This window comes from Triticum aestivum, chromosome 6B (assembly GCF_018294505.1).
Source record: "Triticum aestivum cultivar Chinese Spring chromosome 6B, IWGSC CS RefSeq v2.1, whole genome shotgun sequence".
Taxonomy (NCBI): domain Eukaryota; kingdom Viridiplantae; phylum Streptophyta; class Magnoliopsida; order Poales; family Poaceae; genus Triticum; species Triticum aestivum.
The window spans coordinates 23819110-23837879 of NC_057810.1; the positions used below are offsets into that span (position 1 = coordinate 23819110).

The window sequence follows — 18770 nt, forward strand, 5'->3', positions numbered from 1 at the left end:
CGTAGAGGAACGAATCCTCACGATCACAACGAAACGTGAACTATCGAGAAGAAGCACACAACATAGTAAACACACCACACATGAACAAGGCGTGATGCACAACCAAGCATGATGCATGACCAGGCTACATGAAGCTACTCATGGCAAGGGATGATGCAAACAAGAGCAACACATCAAGGCAAGTTTAAATGAGGCCGGGAACAACATATAACAATTCCGGTAAGTCCTCATATGCAAATTTAGAAATTGGTCCAGATCTGAATAAACCTTATGTTCACGTTGTTAAACAGCAAGTTAAGATGCACCAAGATGATCTACACGAGATTCTAGTCAAGTTACATATAAAGTTCATTAGATTTGGAGCTACGGCCTAGAAGATATGAGCAAAACAAGTTAAGCATGGCATTGATGCAAAATGCATACAAACATCAAGCAAACACCTCAAAACATGGATGCAACGTGATAATATGAAACTACACACAAAAACAAGCAAGTTTCATATAGAGCACACTCAAAACGGAGCAACGGTTCAACACACACACTATACAAGTTATAGCCACAATCTGTCCAAAACAGCAACTAGGCATATTGCAAGCGTCAAAACAATATGCTACAGGACCTCAACAAGAAAACAAAAGGCACAGGCATGATGTACAGGTAAAGCATAACAAAACATGAACACTGAGCTATCTCCAGAAATCACTAGAACATGCTCAAACACACATGGCAAGATTGCAAACAATAACAGTTCAGACTTTGCAGAAAATAACATCAGGTTGCAATGTTCAGAGCTATCAAACAACATGTTACAGGAACTTATCATGGAAAACAAAGGCATGGCATGAACCTACTAATTGCATAGAACAAGAGTCCATTACTGACCATAAGCCAAAAAGGATCAGAAGATATGATGGCACCCATGTAAACATAGCAAGTTATATGACAGATTCATACATGGCAGGAACAACGAGAAGTAGGCATGTTGGTGAGCTTGAACCACTCACCACAGAGCAATACATGGCATGGAAAGGCAACCAACAGGAAGAACACATGTTTATGAAGTTAAGCATCGCAATAGAAAGTTCATAGGGTGCATGGATCACTAAAAACAATCATGGCAACAATTGAACTTAATGTTAACAGGCTGACAGCAACATTATTTAGCAACTTTGGAGCAAGATTACAACAATCTACAGCAAGCCATAAATGCAACCAGGGGCATGGATGGATAGATCATAACATGTAGAACAAAACACCCTTAGTGAACATCTCCAGATTATGCATAGAATGATTTGTAGCAGCAGGTTTACATAGCATCACGAAATAACAGATTCAGCCTAGCAAGACAGCAACAGCGAGTACACTACTTAACAAGCTTGATTCACTCACCAAAAGTCATTGCATGACAAGATAAGCATAGCATCAGCAAGAAGACATGTTTATGAAACAACCCAAGGCAAGAACAAGTTCATAGCATGCAAGGATCAACTACAACAACCTTGGCAAAATTGAATAACATGTAAACAATCTGCCAAGAAACATTTTGTAGCAAAAGTAGAGCACGAAAATGACATGCTAGACTACTCCATAATTGCAACCAGGGGAATGAATGGATAGATCATAACCATATGTTCAAAACATCCTTAATAAAGTATCTCAAAATAAGCATGGATCTCTCTGTAACAACATGTTTACATGGCATCAAAATAACAGCAGAACAGGGACTAAAATCAGCAACATCACGAAGCCTAGTTTACATGCTTGTGCTAGTCATCACATTGATCACAAAAATACATGGTAAGCACCTATGTAAAGAAGACATGGCATAGTACAAAACACATGTAGACATCAACCTCATAGGATGCACACATCAATCATGGCAAAAATGTCAAAAGTGCATGTTCTGTTAACAGACAGCAGACAACATCATATAGCACTCTTGCAACGAAGATTCAGGCATCAAGATGAGCTCAAATGAACATGATGCAATGGAATGAAATGAAGTACTCGTTGAGACGAACAATTTGATATGCTACACGCCCAAATCGGAGCTAGGGATGCAGAGATATGATGCGATGAACATGGCATGATAATGTCAACAATTTCGGGACTTGCTAAAAATTGGACCTCGGGGAGAGTGGACGGAGGGGTTCCGGGACGGAGTGGCGTTTGGATCGGGGGATGGGTGGATCTCGTCCCGATCCTCAGATCCGGCTCCGGTGAGAACTCCGGCGAGGGCGGAGCGACTCCGGCGAGCTGGGGCGCGGCGGAGGCGGCGGGACGCCGGCGACGGGACGCACGGGCCATCGACGGCGGGCCGGAGGGAGCCGGGCGGTGTTGGGGAAGGCGAGGCAGGCGCGGGCGAGGGGCCGGCCGGTGGCGGGAAGCGCGCACCGGCTTGCTCCGGTCGGGGCGGCCACGGGCGACCGCGGGCGGCGCGAGGACGACAGCGGAAGGCGGACGGAGGCGACGCGGGGCTCCGGCGGCGAAGGAGGGAGCTGGCGACGGAGGATATGGAGCTCCGGGCGCAGGCAGCGGTGGCGCGCGGCGGCGCCCGCGGCGGCGGCCGGCGGCAAGGCGCGAGGCGGCGGGGATGAACGTGGCAGTGCGCGATTTGTCGGGAGCAGCGGGCGGACACGTCCGGCACGGGATGGACATGTCCGGTGACGAGAGGTGGAAGAAGACTAGGGTTCATGTGGGATTTTCGGGGGGAGGCACAAATATATAGGTAGAGGGAGCTAGGAGAGTCCAAATGAGGAGCGGTTTTCGCCCACACGATCGTGATCGAACGACCGAGAGCATGGAGGGGAGTTTGCTGGGTTAGTAGGCTGATTTGGAAGGTTGTTGGGCTGCAAGAGAAAAGGGGGTTTCGGGCTACGCGGTTAACCGTTGGAGTATCAAACGGACTCCAAATGGCACGAAACTTGACAGGCGGTCTACCAGTGCTATACCAAGGCCGCTTGGCAAACCTCGGGCCATTCCGAGAAAGTTCAACATCCGCTCACAACAGGAGACAAAAAGGAGGACGCCGGAGGACATAGGAGTGCCGGATTGCAAAACGGACAACGGGGAAAAGGCTCGGATGCATGAAACGAACACGTATGCAAAATGAAATGCACAAGATGACATGATAAAATGCAACACGCAAGCAAATGACATGGCAACGCCGACGAATAACTAGCAGACACCTGGCGCATCAGATCCGGGGCGTTACAAGCCGGCCCCTAAGGGTGCGCCTAGAGGAGTCCTACTCCCACCGGGAGTAGGACTCCCCCTCTTGCCTTGTAGGAGAATGAAAGGGGGAAGGGGAAAGAGGAAAGGCCCCCCCCCTTCCTTGTCCTATTCGGACTAGGGGGGAGGGGGCGTGCGGCCTGCTCTGGTCGGCCCTCCTCTTCTCCCTTAGGGCCCATGTAGGCTCATTAACCCCCGGGGGGTTCCGGTAACCCCCCGGTACTCCGGTAAAATCCCGATTTCACCCGGAACAATTCCGATATCCAAATATAGGCTTCCAATATATCAATCTTTATGTCTTGACCATTTCGAGACTCCTCGTCATGTCCGTGATCACATCCGGGGCTCCAAACAACCTTCGGTACATCAAAACATATAAACTCATAATGAAACTGTCATCGTAACTTTAAGCGTGCGGACCCTACGGGTTCGAGAACTATGTAGACATGACCTAGAACTGTTTCCGGTCAATAACCAATAGCGGAACCTAGATGTTCATATTGGCTCCTACATATTCTACGAAGATCTTTATCGGTCAAACCGCATAACAACATACGTTGTTCCCTTTGTCATCGGTATGTTACTTGTCCGAGATTCGATCGTCGGTATCCAATACCTAGTTCAATCTCATTACCGACAAGTCTCTTTACTCGTTACTTAATGCATCATTCTATAACCAACTCATTGGCCACATTGCTTGCAAGGCTTATAGTGATGTGCATTACCGAGAGGGCCCAGAGATACCTCTCCGACAATCGGAGTGACAAAAACCTAATCTCGAAATACGCCAACTCAACATCTACCTTTGGAGACGCCTGTAGAGCTCCTTTATAATCACCCAGTTACATTGTGACGTTTGGTAGCACACAAAGTGTTCCTCCGGTAAACAGGAGTTGCATAATCTCATAGTTATAGGAACTTTGTATAAGTCATGAAGAAAGCAATAGCAACATACTAAACGATCAAGTGATAGGCTAACGGGATGGGTCAAGTCAATCACATCATTCTCCTAATGATGTGATCTCGTTAATCAAATGACAACACATGTCTATGGTTAGGAAACATAATCATCTTTGATTAATGAGCTAGTTAAGTAGAGGCATACTAGTGACATTAAGTTTGTCTATGTATTCACACATGTATCATGTTTCCGGTTAATACAATTCTAGCATGAATAATAAACATTTATCATGATATGAGGAAATAAATAATAACTTTATTATTGCCTCTAGGGCATATTTCCTTCAAATCCGCGCAGCGCTTCGCCTAAGCGCCACAAGAATATGACAGGGGGTGTAAACTATGGAGGGGCGCCGCACACGGCTAACAATTGATGTTGTGTGTTCTAGGCGCCCCCCATGTATATATAGGTGGGGGAGAAGAGAGGCATCCAGGGGCGCCCCAAGTAGGTTGAATCCTACTTGGGGTCTCTCCCCAATTCGACCCCCCTTTCCTTATTTGCCGGAGAGGAAGGAAAGAGCAGGGAGGAGGGAAGGAAGGGGGAGGCCGAATCCCCCCCCCCTTTCCTTTTCCCTTCCCCTCTTTCTTTCTCCTATTGGTTTGGCCCATATGGGGGGCGCACCAGTCCCTGGTGGCTGGTGTCTTTCCCCTCTTGGCCCAATAGGCCCATATCTTTTGCCGGGGTGCCCGGAACCCCTTCCGGTGACCCGATATGTACACGATACCCTCCAGAACACTTCTGGTGTCCGAATACTATCGTCCTATATATCAATATTTACCTCTCGACCATTTCGAGACTCATCTTCATGTCCATTATCTCATACGGGACTCCGAACAACATTCGGTCACCAAATCACATAACTCATATAATACAATATCGTCATCAAACATTAAGCATGGGGACCCTACGGGTTCGAGAACTATGTAGACATGACCGAGACACCTCTCCGGTCAATAACCAATAGCGGAACCTGGATGCTCATATTGGCTCACACATATTCTATGAAGATCTTTGTTGGTCAATCCGTTATGACAACATGTGTTATTCCCTTTGTCATCAGTTTGTTACTTGCCCAAGATTCAATCGTTGGTATCTTCAAACCTAGTTCAATCTCGTTACCGGCAAGTCTCTTTACTCGTTCCGTAATACATCGTCCTGCAACTAACTCGTTAGTCACTTTGCTTGCAAGGCTTCTTATGATGTGTATTACCCAGAGGGCCCAGAGATACCTCTCTGATACTCGGAGCGACAAATCCTAATCTCAATCTATGCCAACCCAACAAACACCTTCGGAGATACCTGTAGAGCATGTTTATAATCATCCAGTTACGTTGTGACGTTTGATAGCACACAAGGCATTCCTCCGGTATCCGGGAGTTGGATAATCTCATAGTCGAAGGAATATGTATTTGACATGAAGAAAGCAATAGCAATAAAACTAAACGATCATAATATTAAGCTAACGAATGGGTCTTGTCCATCACATCATTCTCCTAATGATGTGATCTCGTTTATCAAATGACAACACATACCTATGGTTAGGAAACTTAACCATCTTTGATTAATGAGCTAGTCTATTAGATGCTTACTAGGGACACGCTATTTTGTCTATGTATCCACACATGTATCAAGTTTCCGGTTAATACAGTTCTGCCATGAATAATAAACATTTATCATGAAATAAGGAAATATAAAATAACAACTTTATTATTGCCTCTAAGGCATATTTCCTTCAATGTGAACATCGCCCGCCACTGCAGAGACGCAAGTAGCGGCGGGCATGTATTCACTGCCTGCAACTACGGGGCTCTACCAGTGGCAGGCAGGCGCCCATCACTGATGCGGTTATAGCAGTGGCGGGCAGCCCTAGGAGCCTGGTCAGCCACTGCTAGCCTTTTTGCGCTCGCCACTGCTAGGCATTCCTGCAGTAGTGATTAGGCCAGCTTAATTTTGATTTCAATTAGGCAAGAACCCAAAGGCTACTGTTTTTTTTTGGTATATGTAATATATGCTCCTCTTCCAGGATACGGAATTTCTACTCCCGAGCTCAAATGCTCCCTTATGAACAGTAAATCAAAAAAATAGTTAAAAATTAAAAAAATGAATATTTTTGTGGTAAACTTTGACAAATGATTTCGATGCTTACAAAATTTCAGCACGAAATGATATTCGTGGAAGTCATGGCAAAAAAACAAAATCGATGTTACAAAAATGCTAGTTTTGAAAATATCTTGGAGTGCTGTTTTTTTTTCACGCCTTCCACGAATGTCATTTTGTGTTGAAATTTTGCAAGCATGTAGAAAACATTTGTCAAAGTTTAACCCAAAAGAATTTCAGAATTTTTTAATATTTTTAGTATTTTTTTGATTTTACTATTCATGAGGGAGCATTTGAGCTCGGGAGCATTTGAGCTCGGGAGCTTAATAGTACTTTCGCCTATTCCAGTATACGCATGCACACTTTGATTGGTCAGAATACATGATGTGCTCTAGACACAATAAGGGCATCTCTAACGCGCACTCTCAAGCTATCTGCATACATTCGGAATTAGTTTGACCTAGTTTGTCATCCAACGCGGTAACCCATCGGTCCGTGGACTGATCCAGACCCTGTTTTTCGGCAAACTGGAAGCAAACCAGAAAGGCTTTGCGGAAGTCCGGACATCGTTTGACAAACCATAAGGCACCACTCATCCTCTCACTCCATATGTATGCACGGCTAAAAATTTTGCTATTTGGCGGAAGGCTGCTAATTAGCGTAGCATTTGGCGGAAGCTAGTAGTGCTACTTCAGAATTTGGCAGAAGCACATGATGGATTTGGCGGAAGCTAGATTGACATGATGGTGAAAGCTCCTGATCACATAGCGCACATCGCCTAACTCTACTAATCACATAGGAATGAATGACGGAAACTCCTTTGATTTGCATCGTTGGATGGCGGAAGCTCCTAATCACATATGGAGTAGTGCACATCACATAGCTGGATGGTGGAAGCTCCTAATCACTAGTAGGCAGATGATATCGGCCACATGTAATCACGCGGAAGGCTGCTAATTTGACGGAAAGTTATTTGCTGCTATTTTTTAAGTGAATAAAAAAACATTTAAGGTATAGCATTGGATGATCGACTCTCACATCATCGTCTGCAAACTGGTCCCCATCGACCTGTGGACAGATAAAATGTTCGATTTGGGGGTCTGTTCCCACGAAATCTCTCACTCGTATGTGCAGCCATAGGTGAAGGTAATTTCTTGATTTCTCTTCGGTAAATGGGACATATAGCTCGCCCTCTATTACACGTATATAAGTTAGTGTGATTTAAAGTAAAAGAGTGACGTGGGACTATTAATTAATAAACAACCTTTAGGTCGGCAGTGGAGGTCATGGGCTCGGTCCCCCACACAAGCAACTCTTTTTATCCACCCTGCTAGGAAGCCCACTCACATCGCTCGCCATGGACATTGATAATTGTTAGCCCAGGTGCAGGCCAAGGAAGCCCACTTACATGGCTCGCGACCAATATCAATAATTTTGGCACATGTGACGTAGGGAGAATCCAAACATTTGGAAAAACGCACCCTCCTTTATTAATTGATATAGAATTAAGGAATATTTGATAGATTCTCAACCTCTTGCATTGCTCAATTGTCAAGTCATCATACTACTCAACATTATTATTTGTTACACGCACCCTATGATAGTTGCGACATGTTTCTTATTCAACACTCCCATTGGCACGTACAAGTTCTGTAGAATAGGTAACAAAACCCTTCGTTAAAGCCCTCCTTGCGGCATGCATCAACACAAGGATCATGCTTGCATGGTACAGACGTATAGGTCCGGCTATCTCGAGTGCACATCTTTGCTTCCGAACCTACAAAATAATCACATAATTTTGTGTATAAAAAGAAATTTAGATCTTATGATGTCCCACAAAGGAACGGGATAAAAAGTTGTGGCATGGAGTACAAATTTCACATAGGAGGAAACAAAGTATAAAACATGCAATGAGGAAGTTCCTTGTTCTTCATGTGAAATTTTCAGACAACGCTTACCAGGAAGTAAAAGTGGCATGAGCAAGAACAGGCATAACAGTCCTGTCATCTTGACCACTCCCATGACTCCAAGAATAAACAGTCCCAAAGTAAGCAGGCATGAGATCCACGCATCAGAAGAGGCCACACCCTATCTTATAGCCTCGAAAGATGAGACCTAAAAAAGTCAAAGAAATGATTATGTGATCCTATCTAGAAGATATGCATGTTGCAATTCTGATATTCTATCTAAAAGATTTGGCTATATCTGCATGGAAGCCATTATGAAAGAAGATACGAACCACCAAATTTATGGAGTATAATACTGTAAACATTTAACATTTACATGCATGCTACAATTCTAATATTCTATCGACATGTGGCTCTATCTACATGAAAGCCATTCTGAAATAAGATACGGATCACTGAATTTATGGAGTATAATAATGTAGCCATTTAACTTCTACATGCATGCTGCTATTTGATACGTCGTCAATGTATCTATAATTATTGACTGTTCAATGCTATTATATTATCCACCTTGGATGTTTTATAGGCATTATTATGCTATTTTATATCATTTTTTAAGACTAACCTATTAACCTAGTGTCGAGTGCTAGTTGTTGATTTTTCCTTGTTTTTGTCTTTCACAGAAAATCAATACCAAGTGGAACGAAACTTTCTGATGATTTTTCTTGGATAATAAGACACCCACGAAGCTTCATCACCATGTTGCCATCGGAGTTTTCATGACAATCATGCTTCTACTACTTTTCTGCCGTTTAGCGATAAAGTAAAGCATTACACGATGGTTAATGATTGACACGCAGGTCATACAATAATTAAAGACAACCCTATGGCTCTTGTCGGTTGTCGTATGCATCGACATGCAAGTCGATATAAACTATTACAAACATGATCATCTCATACATCAAATATATATCATCATGTCTTTGTCCATATCATATCATAACATACCCTGCAAAAACAAGTTAGACGTCCTCTAATATTATTGCATGTTTTACGTGGCTGCTATGGGTATCTAGCAAGAACGATTCTTACCTACGCAAAACTACAACGGTGATATGCAAGTTGATATTTAACCTTATACAAGGATCGCCTTCGCCGAACCCGATTCAACTAAGGTGGGAGAGACAGACACCCGCCAGCCAATTTATGCAATGAAGTCAGATGTCAGTCGATGGAACCGGTCTCATCTACGTGTACATGTAAAGTTGGCCCAGGCCGCTTCATCCCACAGTACCGCTGAATCAAGAAAAGACCAAGGAAGGAAGAAATTTGAATATCAACGCCCACAAACTCCTTTGTGTTCTACTCTTGATGTCATCTACGCAAAGACCTAGCTCATGATGCCACTGTTGGGAAACGTTGCATTGGAAACAAAAATTTCCTACGCTCACCAAGATTAATCTAGGATATGAACATCTATAAGAGGAGAGATTGCATCTACATACCCTTGTAGATCACTAAGCGGAAGCGTTAAGAAATGCAATTGATTTAGTCGAAGTCTTCGCGGTCCAATCACGATCCGTCCCGCGAACTCTCGATCCAAGTGTCGAATAGACGGCACCTCTGCGTTCAACACACGTACGGCTTGATGATGCCTTCACCTCCTTGATCCAGCAAACGATGGTGAAGTAGTAGCTCGAGTCCTCCGGCAGCACGACAACGTGGTGGCGGTGGTGGTGGTGGAATCTCAGCAGGGCTTCGCCAAGCACTATGGAGAGGAAGAGGGCTACGAGGGAGAGGAAGGGAAGCGTCGTGGCATGGATTGGGTGCGGCTGCCCTCCCTCTACCCCACTATATATAGGGGGAAGGAGGGAGGAGGAGGCGCCCTAGGGTTTCCCTAGGGGGGCGGCGGCCACAAGGGGCAACCCTAGATGGGTTTTGGGTGGCCCCCCTAGGTGCCTTGCCCCCAAGGAAGGGGGAGGCAGCCCTAAGGGGGCGCACCATCCCTCATGGTCTTGTAGGATGGCGTGAGGGGGCGCACAACCCCTTAGTGGGCTGGTGTGCTCCCTCCCCTTGGCCCATGAGGGCCCCGAACACTTGTCGGGGCCACCGAAACCCCTTTCGGTCATCCTGGCCATAACCCGGTACCCCCGGAACAATTCCGAACTCCGATACCCTTCGTCCTAGATATCAATCTTCACCTCCGAACCACTCCGGAGTTCCTTGTCATGTCCGGTATCTCATCCGAGACTCCAAACAACCTTCAGTTACCACCAAAACAACTCAACTATACTTATATCGTCACCAAACGTTAAGTGTGTGGACCCTGCGGGTTCGAGAACTATGCAGACATGACCGAGACACCTCTACGGTCAATAACCAATAGCAGGACCTGGATGCCCATATTGGTTCCTACATATTCTACGAAGATCTTATCGGTCGAACCTCGATGTCAAGGATTCAGCTAATCTCGTATGCAGTTCCCTTTGTCTATCGGTATGTTACTCTCCCGAGATTCAATAGTCAGTATCTCCATACCTAGTTCAATCTCGTTACCAGCAAGTCTCTTTACTCGTTCCGTAATACAAGATCATGTGGCTAACCCATTAGTCACATCTCTTGCAAGCTTATTGTGATGTTGTATTACCGAGTGGGCCCTGAGATACCTCTCCATCATATGGGGTGAAAAATCCCAGTCTTGATCCATGCTAACTCAACATACACCCTCGGAGATACCTGTAGAGCACCTTTATAGTCATACAGTTACGTTGAGACATTTGGTACACGCAAGGTACTCCTCCGGTGTCGGTGAGTTGCATGATCTCATGGTCATAGGAATGAATACTTGACATGCATAAAATGATAGCAATAAACCTGACATGATCATATGTTATGCTTATAGTTTGGGTCTTGTCCATCACATCATTCTCCCAATGATGTGGTCCCGTTATCAAATGACAACTCATGTCTCTAACTACGAAACCATAGCCATCCTTGATCAACGAGCTAGTTCGGTAGAGGCTTACTAGGGACATGCTATTGTCTATGTATCCACACATGTATTTAAGTTTCCGGTCAATACAATTATAGCATGGATAATAAATGATTATCATGAACAAAGAAATATAATAATAACCACTTTATTATTGCCTCTAGAGCATATTTCCAACAGATTCCCCCATAAGTTGGGATGAGGCTCCGGACTTAAAATAAAAAAGAGGCCAAAGAGCCCAAAAATAAGAAGAAAAAAGAAAAAGAAAAAGAAAAGAAAAAATGAAAGAAAACAGAGACTGGACAATGTTACTATCCTTTTCCACACTTGTGCTTCAAAGTAGCACCATGTTCTTCATAATAGAGAGTCTCCTATTTTGTCACTTTCATATGCTAGTGGGAATTTTTCGTTATGGAACTTGGCTTGTATATTCCAATGATGGGCTTCCTCAAATCGCTCTAGATATTTGTGAGCAAGCAAGTTGGATGCACACCCACTTAGTTTTCTTTTGAGATTTCATACACTTATAGCTCTAGTGCGTCTGTTGCATGGCATTCCCTACTCACTTGCATCGATATCAATTGATGGGCATCTCCATAGCCCATTAATTTGCCTAGTTGATGTTAGACTATCTCCTTTTTGTCTTCTCCTCAGAACCTCCACCATCATATTCTATTCCACCTATAGTGCTATATCCATGGCTCACGCTCATGTATTGCGTGAGAGTTGAAAAAGCTTGAGAACATTAAAAGATGAAACAATTGCTTGGCTTGTCATCGGGGTTGTGCATGATAAATACTTCGTGTGATGAAGATAGAGCATGACAAGATTATATGATTTTGTAGGGATAACTTTCTTTACCCATGATATTTTGAGAAGACATGATTGCTTTATTTAGTATGCTTGAAGTATTATTATTATTATTTATGTCAATATTAAAATTTTGTTTTTAATCTTATGGATCTGAATATTCATGCCACAATAAGAAAGATTACACTGATAACCATGTTAGGTAGCATTCCACATCAAAAATTCTGTTTTTACCATTTACCTACTCGAGGACGAGCAGGAATTAAGATTGGGATGCTTGATATGTCTCCAACGTATCTATAATTTATTGTTCCATGCTATTATATTATCCATCCTGTATATTTTATAGGCATTATTATGCTATTTTATATCATTTTTTGGGACTAACCTATTAACCTAGTGCCAGTGTTAGTTGTTGTTTTTCCCTTGTTTTTGTCTTTTATAGAAAATCAATACCAAACGGAGTCCAAATAGAACGAAACTTTTTGACGATTTTTCTTGGACAATAAGACACCCGCAAAGCTTCGGGAGGTGGCCAGAAGGGCCACGGGTGAGCCACAAGCTCACCAGGCGCGCTGTAGGGGGCGCCCTATGAGCTTGTGGGCCCCACATAGCCCCTCTAACCCTAATATCAGCTCTATAAATACCCAATTATTGCCCTTATACCAGAAGGCATACAAAAAAAAGACTTTTCCGCTGCAGCAAGCCTCTATTCTCGTGAGATCCCATCTTGGGGCCTTTTCTGGCACTCTGACAGAAGGGGGTTCGATCACGGAGGGCTTCTACATCAACCTTGCTGCCCTACTGATGATGTGTGAGTAATTTTTCACAGACCTATGGGTCCATAGCTAGTAGCTAGATGGCTTCTTCTCTCTCTTGGATTTTCAATACAATGTTCCCCGTGATGTTCTTGGAGATCTATTCGATGTAATATTCTTTTGCGGTGCGTTTGTTGAGATCCAATGAATTGTGGATTTATGATCAGATTATCTATGAATATTATTTGAGTCTTCTCGGAACTCTTTTATGCATGATTAAGATAGCTTTGTATTTCTCTCCGATCTACTGATTTGGTTCGGCAAACTAGATTGATCTATCTTGTAATGGGAGAGGTGCTTTGGGATGGGTTCAATCTTGCGGTGTCCTCACCCAGTGACAGTAGGGGTAGCGAGGCACATATTTGTATTGTTGCCATTAAGGATGAAAAGATGGGGTTTATATCATATTGCTTGAATTTATCCCTCTACATCATGTCATGTTGCTTAAGGCGTTACTCCGTTCTTGTTAACTTAATACACTAGATGCATGCTGGATAGCGGTCGATGTGGAGTAATAGTAGTAGATGCAGGCAGGAGTCGGTCTACTTGTCACGGACGTGATGTCTATATTAATGATCATTGCCTTAGATATCGTCATAACTGTGCGCTTTTCTATCAATTGCTCAAAGTAATTAGTTTAACCACCATATGCGTTCTTTCAATAGAGAAGCCTCTAGTGAAAACTATGGCCCTCGGGTCTATTTCCTATCATATTATTTTCAGATCTATAAAACCAAAAATACAAAAATAACTTGCTGCAATTTATTTACCTTTACTTTATTTTGCACTTTTATTTATATTTTATACCTATCACTATGAGATCTCATTCTTGCAAGTAACCGTGAAGGGATTGACAACCCCTTTTTCGCGTTGGGTGCAAGAATTTGTTTGTTTGTGTAGGTGCATCCATTGGAGACTTGGTGTACCTCCTACTGGATTCATACCTTGGTTCTTAACTGAGGGAAATACTTATATCTACTTTGATGCATCACCATTTTTCTCTTCAAGGAAAAACCAACGCAAACTCAAGAAGTATCACTATTCTGATATTCTATGGACATGTGGCTCTATCTGCATGAAAGCCATTGAGAAAGAAGATATGAATTAAGTTCTACATGCATGCTGCAATTCTTTTTTTAGGATAACTACCCAACAACCCCATAACTCAATCGGTATATTCAGATAGCATCAGCGAATGGAGCGCGCCGAGCACCTTCGTGATCAATAGACAGTCTCCATACTTCCTTGCTTTGACCGCAAGTTCATGAGCTAGCTTGTTTTGTCCCCTTTTGATAGCTTTTACTTGAACTGAGCTAAACATTGGCATCACATTTTTTTTATTTCGTAGGCTATCCAGAAGCACTCTGATCGACTAGTCCATTTGACACTGATCTCCTTGGCCATCATTGCATTATCCATCTCAACTATGATCTGTCCCCTGTACAGCCTTGCCAGTGCCGTCAGGCCCAATAGGATGGCCTGACCCACAGCTTCCTCCACTGACTTACATGTGTTCATCGTCTTGCTAGCAGAGAAGAACACTAGGCCTTTGTTATCTCTTGCCACAACACCCGCCTAGCTTTGTCCCGATCCTGGGAGGAAGCTTGCATGCTGCAATTCTGATATTCTATCAACATATGGCTCTATCCGCATGAAAGCCATTCTGAAAGAAGATACGAACCACCGAATTTACGGGGTATAATAATGTAGACAGTTAAGTTATACATATGCATGCTGCAATTCTGATATTCTATCGACATGTGGCTCGATCTGCATGAAAGCCAATCTGCACCAAGATATGAACCACCAAATATATGGAGTATTATAATATAGACATTTAACATATAGAATTATAGATGCATGTTGTAATTATGATATTTTATCGACATGTGGCTCTATGTGCATGAAAGCCACTCTAAAAGAATATATGAGCAAAGAAATATATGGAGTATAATAATTTAGACATTTACTACCTATTCAAGTTGTTTGCACATGTGCATACAAATTTCTAACATATTCAGATAGTTACTACACAATTTTGGACTATCTATTTTGTTTTGGTCCATTGCACAAGGCCACATATTGATGACCGGTCCTGAGATATCAGGGGCCCGGGGCGAAAGTACAATCCGGGGTCCTCCGGGGAAGGTGTAAATTTGTATCAAAGAAAACAATTAAGTACATACAAAATCATTGTATATATCAAATAATGTTTTATATATTAGCTTCAAGATTCTCTCCTAACATTTTGTGATGCAAAAATCGCTAATGATAGCCATTACTCAAGAAAAATCGATAACAATTCTCTCCTAACATTTAATGTTTTCTTCTTCCATTCTAGGCCCCTTTTTCCACTAATATGTCCCTTGCTTTGTTATTAAGATTACCCCAATTACTTGGATCATAAATATCCACAGTAACAACCGTTTCCTCATCAACACTAACAGATCATGTCACAGACGAATTAAATATGGGCTCATGATCACTCACATTGGTATCATCCATGTTGATGTCAACATTGTCTTCCATAGGAGTATGACCAGCATCCTCCTCATCAACACTAGTTCGGTCATCTGCAGGAACTATTGCCAGCTTGTCTGGATTTTCTCAAGTGCTCGTATCGCTCTTATAATATTTAAAAGGGATCCTCTCGATGCTCCTTTCATCTCATCTACCGCGTTCCTTTTTCCTTTTTCACTTCCCGATGGATACTTTCTACCCAAACCCGACATGGCCGTGCTGCAATTGAAATGAACAATTTGCTTTTAAAATTAGTGCAAAGCTATGGAGATATTATATTAATTAAGAAAGATCTTAATCTAATATCATGAAAAAACCTGCTAGGGCATAGACGCATAGTAGTATAGTACCTTCTCTTTCTTTGTAATCTGACTATGTGCGTGTAATGATTCGAGCGCTCGACAATAATTTCCTGTCTTTTTTTGATAATCTGTAGGCTTCTCTTTCGACAATAATTTCCTGTTACCTGTTCGATCGAGAAAGAATTGGGAATCGGCCTTAGAAAAAACAATCAGGGATTGATCGATTCCTTTCCTCTCCACGTCATTTGCATGTACGCGCAAACATGGGCCGGCCCATTATCTCTAACTTTTCTATCCTAGGCCTAGCAGCAGGCGACGCGAGAGGCTGAGGCGAGAGCTCCTCTTCGGCGCCCTCAGCGCCGCTTAGGGTAGAGGGCGCCCGAAGGTGCGCAATAATGGGCCGGCCCAGCGCTGCTCACGTCCATATGCTCAAAAAACCAAAACAGCAGGAAAAATATGACAGAACTGGGATTCAAACACACACGCCACCACGACTGACTTGGCTCATTTACCGCTGCACTAGGATGACTTTGATGTGCGATTTCCGAAAACATATTATATGACTTGTCTGGGTCCCACAACAATTTTTTTTAAGAACACGTAAATTTGAAAAAGAATCCACAGTTTTTTTAAGGTTCATCGATGTGGAAAAACAATTCACGGATTTTCAAAGAAATGATCAAAAAAATCGAAAATATTTCAACAATTTTGAGAAAACATTAATGAATTTGGAAAAAGTTCACGACATTTTGGGGAAAAAACACGGATTTGAAAAAAGTTCATCGATTTTGGTAAAAAAAGTTCACCAGATTTTGTAAATGGTTCATAATTTTTTTTAAAAGTTCATCGATTTTCGTAAAAAAGTTCACGAATTTGAAAGTAGTTCACGGGATGTTGAAAAAAGTTCACGTATTTGAAAAACGTCCATCAATTTTGATTTAAAATTTCACGATTTTGAAAAAAAGGTTCATGGATTTTGAGGAAAAAGTTCATCAAATAGTGTACAGGCAACTTTGACCTCGGGAAAAGTTCATTGAATTTTAAAAAGAGTTCACCGAATTCAAAAAAAGTTCATCGAATTCGGAAAAAAGTTCACCGAATTCTAAAAAAAAGTTCACCCTAGGGCCGGCGAGCTCCTGTACGTACACAAACCTCCTCGGAGGGCCCCCTGACTTTTGGGGGCCCGGGGCGGTCGCCTGTTCGCACCCCCTAGGGCCGGCCCTGCACATATTACATTTTAATAGGTCATGTTTTCTTACAACTGGATAGTTAACATATAAACAATATATTTGAAAAGTAGAACTTCTGTAGTGTTGAAGTTAATGGCAATGTAAATGACGGCACAACTAGTTGGAGGGTGTCCTTAGCGGAGGATGAAGGGGTCTGTGTGTGGGCCTGATACCTATCAAATCACGAGCGAGCAAAGGATGGAAGCGAGAAAAGGAGGATATTTGTTTGGCCTTTTGGCTGCACGCGGCTCCAGAACGTCACCAGGGGACCACCATAACCGTCATCGGTCCAAAAGATTTGACCACCATCTCCATCGCCTATTTCTTTCTTTATCGAGTGGCTTGTTCTTCTATGAACATCCAGATCGCCAACCACACGAGCAAGGTATTGAGTATGGCTAAATTGCAGCGCCAATATTAAAGTACAATGTACTGCGATAGATCTGTTTTTTTTCTTGTTTTTTTAACAATTCTTGGAAACAAATGTGAACGATTTTCCTTAAAATATTCGAATAAATTTCTAAAATCGTGAATAAATATCAAAATTCTAACAAAATATTAAAACCTGAACAATTATTGAAAACGTGAACAAAGAATTTGAAATTCCAAATGTTTGTTGATTCTTTTATATGCGTTGAATTTTTCCGAAATATACATTGAACATTTTTTTACATACGTTTTACAATTTTTAAATATATATTGAACATTTTTGTGATACATGATAAACAATTTTTAAGTACACATTGAACATTTTTGTGATATCCATTGAACAATATTCAAATTTCATTGGACATCTTTGCATAAAGATATTTTCCGAAGTTAGTTCGGTGTTTTAGTTTAGAACAAATAATTGAAAACAGAAAAAAAGAAACAAAAAAAGAAAGCAAAAAGAAATAGAAAAACAGCGACGCCTACCTGGGCCGGCCCAATTCGGAGTGCCTTCAGTGAAGCCCCGACATTTGGACGCTCACGAGCGTCAAATAGGATCCACCCGTTGCATCAAGGACAAATGTAACTGAGAAGCTAGGCCCTTTTATCCCTCCTCCAGGGCCCACCAAGGAAGGCCTCGATCGCATTGTACTGGCCCAGGACCCGATCTGGGCATGGGTGGTTCATCCTCTCGGAAGCTTGAAGCATGACATTGAAAAAAGTAGCAATGCCTGCGCAACTGCTTTCCTTGCCGAGGACATAGTGTTTGCTATCCATCCCCAATTTTACTCCATAAGCGGTCCTTGAGGTACTTGAAAGCCCCATTTTTTGAGCTCACTATGTCCGAGGGCATCCCCAATTATTTTTCATTCGGTGTTCCATTTGGCACATTTAGCAAGGCTTTGCTCTCCTGTATGGTATTATCTGGAACCCCTTTGCCGAAAAATATGGACGATTTTGAGTAATTGATTTGCCGTCCTCTCGCTTGATAGTACGTATCCAGTACAAGGTTCACCTCATTAGGCACCCATACCGTTTGCCTTAAAGAATAGCAGGTCGTCATCAGCAAACAAGAGATGGTTTACCGGTGGCACCATCCACCACTTGCATCCCATGCAGATGGAAGTGGATCCTCTAACATGAAGAAGAAAAGTCACCTAACCTACAATTCCCTAACTTTCCTCCTTCATATTTATATGATTAAGGCCAAAATGACTTGAATTAATTTGTAAATTACAAATCCATGGTATGCATTTACAAAATTACATACAAACAAAATTATGATATAATAAAATTAATTCCAAATTTATTTACATGAACAGTAACCACTCACATAACCTGCTACAGTAGATAAATACAATATTCACTACCGTGCCTCTGACTTTCCTTCTTTGTTTTGCACTAGATTACACTGTAACTTAGGCGACTTCCCTCCTTAATGTTAGAGGATCCACTTCCCATGCAGATTGGATGA

At 42.4% G+C, this 18770-nt stretch overlaps 1 long non-coding RNA gene across 1 annotated transcript; it reads right to left on the reverse strand.

Moving 5' to 3' along the window:
* Window positions 1-7840: 7840 nt before the first annotated feature.
* Window positions 7841-8358, reverse strand: LOC123135317 (uncharacterized). The gene is made up of 2 exons (XR_006465920.1): window positions 8248-8358; window positions 7841-8066 (listed from the first exon to the last, which is right to left on the reverse strand). It is a non-coding gene; the product is annotated as an uncharacterized lncRNA (long non-coding RNA).
* Between the last annotated feature and the right edge of the window lie 10412 nt (window positions 8359-18770).